General features: G+C 41.8%; 1 non-coding gene across 1 annotated transcript; it reads right to left on the bottom strand.

The window, feature by feature from the left end:
• Positions 1-1259: 1259 nt before the first annotated feature.
• On the bottom strand, positions 1260-1366 carry LOC114903303. Its single transcript, XR_003795690.1, has one exon. It is a non-coding gene; the product is annotated as a U6 spliceosomal RNA (small nuclear RNA).
• Positions 1367-12074: the final 10708 nt, after the last annotated feature.

Below are 12074 nucleotides of genomic sequence, written 5' to 3'. Positions count from 1 at the left end.
CCATTTTATATATAAAGACTGAGATTATAAATAAAGGGATGGAGAAAGATATACCATGATAACATTAACTAAAGAAACTTGGAGTGCCTATATTAATTTCAGACAAAGCTGACTTCTGAACAAGAAAGATTATCAGGAATAAAATGAGGCAGTTGGGCTTCCCTGGTGGCGCAGTGGTTGAGTCCGCCTGCCGATGCTGGGAACGCGGGTTCATGCCTCGGTCCGGGAGGATCCCACATGCCGCGGAGCGGCTGGGCCCGTGGGCCATGGCTGCTGGGCCTGCACGTCCGGAGCCTGTGCTCCGCAACGGGAGAGGCCACAGCAGTGAGAGGCCCGCGTACCGAAAGAAAAAAAAAAGAGGCAGTACGTCATGATGAAGGGTGTAATTCTCCAAGAAGACATAACAACCCTAAACAAGTATGCACCTAAATATGTACCAAAATACTTGAGTTAAAAACTGAGAGAACTGAAAGGAGTTATAGACAAATCCACTATTTTAAATAGAGGCTTCAACATCCCTCTATTAATAGCTGATGGATCAAGCGGGCAGTAAATCAGTAAGGATATGGATAACCTGAGTAGCGCTATCAATCAACTGGATCTTGTTTATTTTGTTAACATCTTTATTGGAGTATAATTGCTTTACAATAGTGTGTTAGTTTCTGCGCTATAACAAAGTGAATCAGCTATACATATACATATATCCCCATATCTCCTTCCTCTTGCATCTCCCTCCCACCCTCCCTATCCCACCCCTCTAGGTGGTCACAAAGCACCGAGCTCATCTCCCTGTGCTACGCGGCTGCTTCCCACTAGCTATTTATTTTACATTTCATAGTGTGTATATGTCAATGCCAATCTCTCACTTTGTCCCAGCATACCCTTCCCCCTCCCCGTGTCGTCAACTCCATTCTCTAGTAGGTCTGCGTCTTTATTCCCATCCTGCCCCTAGGTTCTTCATGACCATTTTTTTTTTGCGGTACGCGGGCCTTTCACTGTTGTGGCCTCTCCCGTTGCGGAGCACAGGCTCCGGATGCGCAGGCTCAGCGGCCGTGGCTCACAGGCCCAGCCGCTCCGCGGCATGTGGGATCTTCCCGGACCGGGGCACGAACCCGTGTCCCCTGCATCGGCAGGCGGACTCTCAACCACTGCGCCACCAAGGAAGCCCCATTTTTTTTTTTTTTTAGATTCCATATATATGTGTTAGCATACGGTATTTGTTTTTCTCTTTCTAACTTACTTCACTCTGTATGACAGACAAAAATATGGAACGCTTCACAAATTTGCGTGTCATCCTTGCGCAGGGGCCATGCTAATCTTCTCTGTATCGTTCCAATTTTAGTATATGTGCTCCCGAAGCGAGCACAATCAACTGGATCTTATTGACACCTGCAGACCACTCTATCCAACAACAGCAGAACATACATTCTTCTTAAGCTCATGCAACATTCACCAAGATAGGCCACAAAACACACCTTAACAAACTTAGAAATCATACAAAGAATGTTCTCACCACAATGGAATTAAACTAGAAATCAGTAGCAGAAATATAGCTGGATCATCCTCCAAATTATTTGGAAATTAAACAACACACTTCTGAATAACCCATGAGTCAAAGAAGAAGTCTCAAAAAAATCTAGAAGTATTTTGAATTCTGCTTGAAAGACATCTCAAAAGAAAAGACAGAAAAACTTGACAACACAAACAATAAAATGTTTGATTGTCAGAAAACATCACAAAGAAAATGGAAAGAAACAACAATCTGGGAAAAATATTTACAGCAAATATGACAAATACAACATACATATTTTTTAAAAGAAACAAAAATTTTTCCTTTTACATTATCAAATAGGTAAAAAGTGATACTATTCCAGTAGCTATACATTTGAGATTAGTGCACTTTACTGAATGCATGCTAAAATCTATTTTTAAAAATTCTATGCAAAGTTGATAGTTTAGTAAGAAAGGCACTTTCCAACTTTGTTAGTGATAATTTGTTGCAACTGTCCTAGAAAACAATATGGCTAGTAATCAAGAGCATTAATAATGTTCAAATACTTTAACCTAGGGTTTCCACTTCTAAAATATGACAAAAGTTTACACACAAAGACATGCCTTATATGAATGAAAACCTGGAGCACAGAAATCCACAGTAAACTAGTGCTTTTACAAATATCGTGATAAATCTGCTTGGTGAGATTTCAAGAAGCTATCAAATATTAGTTTACCAAGTTTTTAAATGATAGAACATGTTTTAAGAGTAAACAATATACAAAGTTATAGCTATAGAATAAATACAAGTTTATGGTAAAATGAATAGAAAAAGAAAATAAGGAATTATGGCAGAGTAATTATTGCTGCTGTATTGCATCTATGTATTAAAGTTATGGGTCATTTTGGTTTTTTTTTTTTTTTACTTCTTTATAATTTTTTGGTATATTCCATATTTTCTAAGTGAATCTTCAGTACTTTAATAATCAGTAATAAAACCAGTAAGTAAATAAACAAAAAATTAACTCCCAGTCTCTGGAATCCTCTGTTTCCTGTTATTCCTCCTGCTAGACTCTTAAGCATCTTCCAAGGTACAGGTCAAAGGTCACCTCCTCTGTGAAGTCTTCCTAGACCCTCAGAGTTAGTCAGTCCCTCCTTTGTTTCTGTCAACTCTTTGCCTGCAGCTCTCTCCCTCATGCATCACAGTGACTCATTTATTTGTTGCTCCCACTAGACAGAGGATCAAGGGCCATATTTTGTCGTCATCTTGTCTCCGTGGTAACCAGGACAGCATCTGGTACAAAATAGACATTTAATTCATCATTATTATGTTATTGACACGTCACTTCACAATCCCCCTGATTCTCTTGGTTGCGATACATATCCTTTCCCAGCTGATATTCCTAAGAAACCAAAGAACTAGGAAGGCATGAGGGAAGAGACATTTCTCAGATCCATCAAGGACTGACTTCTGTTTTCCTGCTCATGGCCACATGATCCAAGGTGAGTGTCATTTCTCTCCCTGGGAGAAGAAATTACATCATCTTCTGAAACAGAATGAGTAATTTGTAGTTGATTCCTGCCACAGCTGAACTCTGATCTTTTGTTTTCTATAGTGAATGTGTTAGACTGTTCTAAATAAAATCAGTCAAAAACTTTTAGGTGAAAACATCCTTATGTCTTAGATCTCTTCTCTAGCACCCTTAAGACCGGGTCCTGAGAGTAGCCTTTCTTGATTCAGGTCTGTAAAGCAGATGGGCCTAGATTTTCTCACTCCATGAATAGCTAGTAAGAAACTTTCCCACATGTTTTATGCTAGTGAGATGGTTACAGAATGCATTTGCCAGGTGGCAAAATGAGTCCCAAACTTTGATGATACTCAAGGCTGCTTTTCCTGCTGAAAATGAAAACCAGGTAAAAAAAATGAGATAAAGGTGTACACATTACTGAATGACACGAGATGAAAGTAAATGATCTTGAATCCAAAAAGGTGAGCTCTTATTCTATGCATATGTCCAACCCAATGACAGTGGGTTCTTTTTTCCCTGTGTGAAGTTTAATATTCTGGGTCAACTTAGCTAGGTTACAGTATCCAGATACTTGGTCAAACGTTATTCTAGATGTTTCTGTGAAGGTATTTTTTTAGTGAGATTAACATTTGAATGTTTATGTGATATATATATATATATATATATATATACACACACACACACACACACACACAATGGAATACTACTCAGCCATAAAGAGAATGAAATTTTGCCATTTGCTGCAACATGGATAGACTTGGAGGGCATTATGCTAAGTGAAATAAGTCAGACAGAGAAAGACAAATACTGTATGATATCACTCATATGTGGAATCAAAAAAATAAAACAAACTAGTGAACATAAAAAAGAAGCAGACTCACAGATTTAGAGAACAAACTAGTGGTTACCAGTGGGGAGAGGCAGTACAGGGGTAAGGGATTAAGAGGTACAAACTATTAGGTATAAAATAAGCTACAAGGATATATTGTACAAAACAGGGAATATAGCAAACATTTTATAATGACTATAAATGAAATGTAACCTTTAAAAAATATGAATCACTATATTGTACACCTGTAACATATAATATTGTATATCAATGATACTTCAGTTAAAAAATTAAAGTATTAAAAAAACTTAAATCTTTAACTTAAGCAGATTACCCTCCATAGTGTAGGTGGATCTTATCAAATCATATAAAGGCCTTAATAGAAAAAGACTGACTTCCCCAAGCAAGAAGGAATTCTGCCTGCAGCCGGCTTTTGGACTCAAACTGCAATTCCTCCCTGAGTCTCCAGCCTGCCAGCCTACCCTGCAGATTTTGGACTTGCTAAGCCTCCAAATCATGTGAGCTTATTTCTTAAAATAAATCTCTCTCTCTATATATATATATACACATCCTGTAGCTTCTGTTTCTCTGGATAACCCTGACTAATACAGCCTGCTACAGCTGAATTGTTAGATCAAGTGATACCCCTGTGGCATTCTACTACCGGGAAATAAATTTAATAAAGTTGTGTAAAACCATTTCAAGCTGTGGATGAAAGGAGAGTACAATCCTTAGTTATTAACAAGGACATCTACCTCTTCAGGAATATTAACTATTTTACTGTTAGCCTTCTTTTTAAAGATAAACCCACTTTAACAGTGTACTAGATCTGTGATTTTCCTTGGATCTTCAAGCATGATGATACGGGAAATGTTGAATATCCCCAATCTTGCTTCAATTCATTGGTAACGGAGAGTAGCCAGATATGGCAACATCTACTTCTTGATCGGCCATCATCTCTACCGTGGTGACTTTAAGTGTTAGGGAATGATTCCGAATTCGTTTCATTGGTTGTTGTAACAAATAACCATAAACTGAAACAGAAATACTTTCTTCCACAGAAATCCAAAACAAGCTTCAAGGTGTCAGCAGGTCCATGCTCCCTCCAGAGGCTGTAGGGAACAACTCATTCCTTGCCTCTTCCAGCTTCTGATGGCTGCCAGCATTCCTTGACGTGTGGCTGCATCCCTCCAAATCTCTGCCTTCCCAGCCACATTAGTTGTCATTTCTCTTTCATCACCTTTAATCTGGAATAGTTTTGAAGTCCTCCCTTGACTCTCATGACCTTGAGAATTTTGGAGATCGGAGGCCAATCATTTTTTATAATATCCCTCAGTTTGGGTTTGTCTGATGCCTCCTCATGAGTAGATTCTGGTTATGTTTCTTTGGCAGGGATATCACAGAAGTGGTCCTGTGTGGCTCACTGCAGCCTGTTAGGGCACACATTTTATAATATTTTGTTCCATTACTGGTGATACTAACCATGATCACTTGGTTAGGATGGTGGTTGCCAGGCTTCTCCAATGTAAGTTTACTACGTCTTTCTTAATGATTGAGTATTTTGAGGGGTGATACTTTGAGGTTACGTAAATGCCCTGTTCCTCATCAAACTTTCAATTTCCCCATTTATCTATCTAGATATTTATATGATGAATTCCTATGTTGTTTCCTGGGTTTTAATTCATTACTCTCATTATTTATTTTGATGCTCTGACTCAGATATAGCCAGTAGCAGCCTCTTCAAACTGGATTCTGTTTCCTTTTGACATCAGTTTTCTGTTTTTCTGAGCACTTCCTTAGTTATGGCAGAATAGGATATTCCAGGCTCATTTCTTACTTCCCCTGTCTCAGCTTTGGAATCAGCTCTTTTCCCAAGGATCCCTGATTCCTTTAGTGTAGAATAGTATTTAGAAGCCAAGACCTGGTGCTGGGTGTGGTCATTTCCATTGGGAAGTTGCTACTCCCAAGCCCTTTCAAGAACTAGGCAATTTATATATATACACATGTTTACAATTATATTTATCTATCTACATATATTGAAAACCATGTGTTCACATTAATATCTCCAATTCCAGTCCAACTAAACAGGGTCTATTCTAATCTTCTCCCTTTCCATATTTGTAACTCCCTTCTCTGATAGTGAGAAACTTGACTCCCACTATCCATAATATAGTTACTGATTTGACCAAGCCTCCTGGTCTTGCTCAGGCTCTGACACCCTGCTTTTTTTTTTTTTTTTTTTTGCGGTACGCAGGCCTCTCACTGTTGTGGCCTCTCCCGTTGCGGAGCACAGGCTCCGGACGCGCAGGCTCAGTAGTTGTGGCTCGCGGGCCCAGCCGCTCCGTGGCATGTGGGATCTTCCGGACTGGGGCACGAACCCGTGTCCCCTGCATCGGCAGGCGGACTCTCAACCTGTGCCACCAGGGAAGCCCTGACACCCTGCTTTGTGTCATGACAGCTCCTCTTCACACCTTTGCCAAACGCCTACCTTCCTCTGCCCCTTATAATGGCTTTCGGACTGAATTGTTTAGAAAAGAAAGGGAAGGGAAATGAAAGAGTAAGAGAAAAATAATATTCAGCCAATTTTTGTTAAATGTGCACTATGGGCAAAGGATTATGCTAGGTGCTCTTTGGGATACAAATAATAATAAACTGCATCAGAGCTTATAGATTTAGCAGTCAGCTGGGCTAGATTATACTGTGATAGCAAATGGCTCCTACATCTCAGGGGCTTAATACCACAAAGGTCTATTTCTCACTCACATTTTATGTCCTTCGTGTCTCTGCTCTATCTCGTCTTTATTCCAGGACCAGGCTAAAGGAACAAACCATTCCTGAGATGTGCTAATCTGGGGATGGTCTTGCAGTAGAGGAAATAACAGGATGGTAGGAACCACATGGTAAGTCCTAAAGTTCCTGACTGGAAGTTGCCTATGTCATTTCTGCTCACATTTCACTGACCAATGCAAGTTATAAGACCAAACTTGACATTATTGGGGCAAAGAGGTACAATCTTTCTGCAGAGAGAGGAAGTGAATATTTGAAAAAAATCATGCAATAAACCACATAGATCTGTGGACCTATACACTTAACTACCAGGCACAATATAATAGAGGAAAATGCATACTCCATTTAATCCCACTTTACACTAAGATGGATAGGAAATATATAGCAAACTGAAGGGTATGACCCTTATGCTATCAAGACATTTTGTGGTCTTGAAGAAAAAAAGATTTCAGGTAAAAGTGAGAAATAGATAAAAATGGCAATAAGGACACTTGCCTGGGTAGGATAAGCAGAGGAAATAAGGAAAGCAGTATGTTCTTTAAGACCTGGAGAAGGAACATAAAATAATATGTAACATTCCTGAGGAGGTCGATGTTCAAGTTAATAATTCAGGTTTGCACCCTCCTCTCACCAACAGCCCTAAAGGGTTTTGTAGAGCTTTATCAGATTCATTTCCCAGTAGTGGAATCCCAGAGGGGTGTTTCTTGGACTAACAATTTATTTGTAACAGGGGAAGAAAAAACCCACTCTCACTGGACTGGATATATGGATAGAATAAAAAACTATATTTCAGATTTTTCCCAATTTAATGATTGAAAATGGTATTTCAGTGTAGTTTTAATTCAGATTTCACTTATTATGAGTGAGGATGAGCATCTCTTATGTTTTTATGCCTCCATTTCCATCTCAGTGGGCTGTTTTTATTCATCCCCTACACCTATTTTTCTGCTGGGTTTTGAGTCTTTTTCTAATTGATTTCTAAGAAAGGTTGAGAAGGATTTTGTTGGTCTGGGCTGTGATGAGGAATTCTGCCAGAACTGTGCCAGGTGCTAGGGATGGGTGGGACACAGCAAACAGAAAGACTCACCTGTTTCGAGTATTTGGGAAATAGCAACCAGTTCAAGGGTGGGGCTTAGGGCTCATGGAGGCCCTGGAAGGAGCACAGTCCCATCCAGGGTAAAGAGAAGTTCTTAGTGTCAGGCTTTCTAGGAGCAGACGCTGAGATGGAGGTTCTTTTTCAGGCGATTATTTTCCAGAGTCCTCTCAGGAGAAGATGAGTGAGAGAACCAGGACAGGTCAAAGGAGGAAAACTAAGCTGGAATGTGGTCTCCGTGGGAGACTAGCTTCAGCTGGGCCCCATGGGAAGCTCCAGAGCATGAACTGCCCCCCAGAGCTGGCTGTCCCTCCCTTGAGAGAAGCAACTTGCTCTTTGTACTCCATTTCGGTAAGTCCTTGGTGGAAAAATGTAATATGGTACCATGAGATCCATAGTAATATATATATTTGGCAAAACCAAAACATTACACATTATTGGAAATCAAGTACCACCTGGTTGCCCTGAAATAGTAATTTATGAATGCATGTAAAAGTAAACTCAGATTTCATATCCACCTGGTAGGCGGTTTTGGCTGATATGTTTTATGAGCGGCACAAGAAGTATATACTGTTAACTTTGTTTAAGATTTCACTTTGAAGTATACATTCTAGCAAATATAGCTCTATATACATGAGCCCTGCTTCTGGCTCCATTGTGCACTTACAGAAAAATACACATGTTAATTTCCGTATCTAAGTTGAAACTATTACCATGGTTTGTACAAATCTTACTACCCGACCTTCATTACAAGATGTGGAGGTGAAATAAATTCAGAATTTAGTTTGTTTTTTTTTAAAGTGGGGAGGACACGGCTTCCAGGTCAAGACGGTTTGGGTTTGTTGGAGAGCAGGCCTCCGGAGAAGAGGGCAGCTGTGAGTCATCAACAACCTCTACTCACAGCAGCTGAGGGATGGGTGCGCCAGCCCCTAAAGGGCATCTGGGCGGGGCACCGGACAGCTTCCATTACATGTAGTAGGGTCTGGAGTTCCCCCCCAAATCCTGCAGTATCTGCCGATGTACAAGTCCAACTGTGTACTTGAATGCCCCCTAAAAATGTTCCCAAATAGCAAGTGAAATGGCTTTCAACAAAAGCTAATGGATACAGCCCAGAAACATAATTGGGAAACTCATGAATCAGAGACTTGTAGTTCCATTGTCTAGGATAATCATTTGTTAGCTCAAGCAAGATACTCTGCTGGGACCCAAGTGTTAGTTTATGAACGTTTTGATTATTGAGTCCCAGGTGCAAAACGCTGGAAGCTTGACTCTTCAAATGTATCACGTGGTTACAGGTGGTAATGGCTTCTATGATGGTGGCAGAGTTTAGCCCAAGCAAATATTTATAATTGACAATGAATGTGTGAGCGGGTTGCTAATGAATGGATGTGCTGATTACTTTCCCCTGTCACAATCATTAGCTCTTGCTGGGTTTAACTGTCAGTCTGACACTATAGATTAGAAATGACAGAATGCTGGCGAAGATCCACTGTGGGGAAGAATATTAAGAAAATTTGTAAATTGTATAAGTTTTGATACTTTTATTTCCAAATATGAATTGTTTATGTGTGTTCGCAGGGGGTTATGGCTTAATTATAGATCTAAATGAAAAGCATTTAGATGTATAAGTATGTCTGGATTTCTGAAGTCTTTCATTTTAGAACAGGAAGCCAAGCTGAGAAAATGATGACATTTTCTTGGCTTCAGGTGGATATCTTGAACTAAACAGTGGACTTTGAGGTGAGATGTATTCATAAGACAAACATTTTGTTCTTTCCTGTTACAAATGTTAGTATTCAGTTTTTGGTTATAACGTTTGATGTGCCTTTGTGTATCCTTGCATATGTTTGTTGGGTTGTTGGTAACATGGTTCTCCGTATTCATGGTGTGGTGTTGTCATCCATGACGGTGACCACTCTTTCCAGCAGAGTTTGTGCTGGTGGCTTTAGGTTGTGATGATTTTTGTGTCTGAACATAGCAGCCGCTGAGTCTGCCTCGCCTTCAGTGTCACGTGTTAGCTCTTAGTGACAGGACCCTGAATGCCCAGGCATGGGGTATGCCATCTGGGCAGGAGTGTCCCTCGCAGCTATGACATGACACACAGACCCCGAGCTTAGCCTATGCCTTGTGGGTGCCTTGGTGGGCCTTTGGTCCTCCAGTGACCCTCCTGACCTGCTTATTCGGTGGGTGTCTCTTTGTACATCAGTGAGTCACAAAGTGGCCAGTGAATGTCAGGGGCAGATGTGGTGACACAGCGTGCATAGGGCTGCTTGAAAAGAGTGACACTCTCCATGAATCCGCCCTGTCCCCATTTGGGCCTTCTTCATTTCGGCAGCAGGACTTGCCTTTAAGGCGTGTTAAAAGCTCGCTTATCAAGAGTGAGAAGAGGGCAGAGGGAACCAGCAGCTGTGTTCACTGATAGGGTAAAGTGGGCTTTTGATCAAGATTTTCCTAGAATAGCTATACAGGGATGTGTGTACCTTCCTGTTTTTAATGTCAGACATAGCAGTACAGCTTTGCTTTTAGATAAAGGGCACTGCGATCTCCTTCAGTCACCCTGTGTGTTCCTCCAGGGACTTAGAACAGCAGCAGCAGGTGACAATTCACATCGTGGCAGCTCAATGCTTATTTACCGAGAACTTACTATGTGCCAGGCACTGTGCTAAGAAAAATACATACTCTATCTTATCCAATCCTTCCAACCATTCATTGTTGTACTAAAGGTACTAGGGGTAAGTGCCTTTAGTATCCTTATTTTGCAGTCAAGAAAGCAGAAGCTTGTAGGAATTTAAATGTTTGCTGAGGTCACACAGCAAGAGAGGAGCTGGAATTCCACCTCAGCCTTCGTCACATCAAAACCCATGGCCTTTTTTTTTTAATAGATATGAAGGTTTTTTAAAAAACTTTCTATTTTATTATTTATTTTTGGCTGCGTCGAGTCTTCGTTGTTGCGCGCGGGCTTTCTCTAGTTGCGGAGATCGGAGGCTACTCTTAGTTGCGGTGTGAGGGCTTCAGTAGTTGTGGCACATGGGCTCAGTAGTTGTGGCTCATGGGCTCTAGAGCGCAGGCTCAGTAGTTGTGGTGCACGGGCTTAGCTGCTCCTCGGCATGTGGGATCGCCCCAGACCAGGGATCGAACCCATGTCACCTGCATTGGTAGGCGGATTCTTAACCACTGCACCACCAGGGAAGCCCCAAGACCCATAGTCTTAACCATTAGGATAACTGCCTCCAGGGCCAATGTCTGGCAACAGCCTGCCTCTTTGTCCCGGAGGTGCAGGACCTGGTGATCTGCCCTGATAGAGGAGCACTTAAGAATATGGCTTTTGGGCTTCCCTGGTGGCGTAGTGGTTGAGAGTCCACCTGCCGACGCAGGGCACACGGGTTCGTGCCCCGGTCCGGGAGGATCCTGCGTGTCGCGGGGCGGCTGGGCCCGTGAGCCATGGCCGCTGAGCCTGCGCGTCCGGAGTCTGTGCTCCGCAACGGGAGAGGCCGCAACAGTGAGAGGCCCGCGTACTGAAAAAAAAAAAAAAAAAAGGAATATGGCTTTTTACAATTTTTAATCATAGGACTTGGACTGACATTTATTCAGGTGAGTTTCTCTGATTACTTCAACCAAACAGAGGTGTTCTGGACTCGTCGCAATCGTCTTTGGTTTGTAAATTCAGGCTGATGCCAGATCCTGTCCCTTTCCCTTTCCCAGCTCCTGGAATCAGCTTCTCAGTCCTGCTACAGGGTGCTAGACAAGGCTCAGGTCAGGCCATGTCCTCAGACTTCTTGTCTCCATGCCTTCCCACAGGAGCCAAAATCCTTCCAGAGTTATTCTCTCTGTCATGACAACATGCAGCTCCACTGTGGGACTTGCTGGTTATTCTCCACTGAGTGGAAATCAGGGCCATAGTTTTTCACTTTCTTTCTCCAGGTCACAGAGAGCACGTTGTTGCTTTTCTTATCTCCTTTGTCCTGCCCAGGCCCACTTCTCCCCACTTCTACCATTACTACCCTATTCTAAGTTGTCTCTTGATTACAGCAATGGCCTTTAATTGGTCTTTCTGCTTCTACTCTTACTTCCCCTGTATGAGTTATCAATTGCTGTGTAATAAATTATCCCAAAACATAATGGCAAAAACAATAATCATACATTGTTACACCGTTTCTGTGAAACGGAATTGCCACTGAGCTGGGTGCCTCTGGCTCAAAGTCTCTTGTGAAGTTGCAGCCCACCTGTGGGTCAGGGCTGCCATTACGGCAACGTAGGACTGGGGCAGAGGATCTAATTGCAAGATCACTCACATGTCTGTCACAGGCTTCAGCTCCTCATGGGCTTTGGACTGTGGGCCTCTGTT

This window comes from Monodon monoceros, unplaced genomic scaffold (genome assembly GCF_005190385.1).
Source record: "Monodon monoceros isolate NGI ecotype Baffin Bay Population unplaced genomic scaffold, NGI_Narwhal_1 Super_Scaffold_20, whole genome shotgun sequence".
Taxonomy (NCBI): Eukaryota; Metazoa; Chordata; class Mammalia; order Artiodactyla; family Monodontidae; genus Monodon; species Monodon monoceros.
Note: the sequence above shows the minus strand (reverse complement) of the source record. Positions and strands in the feature narration are given on the sequence as shown.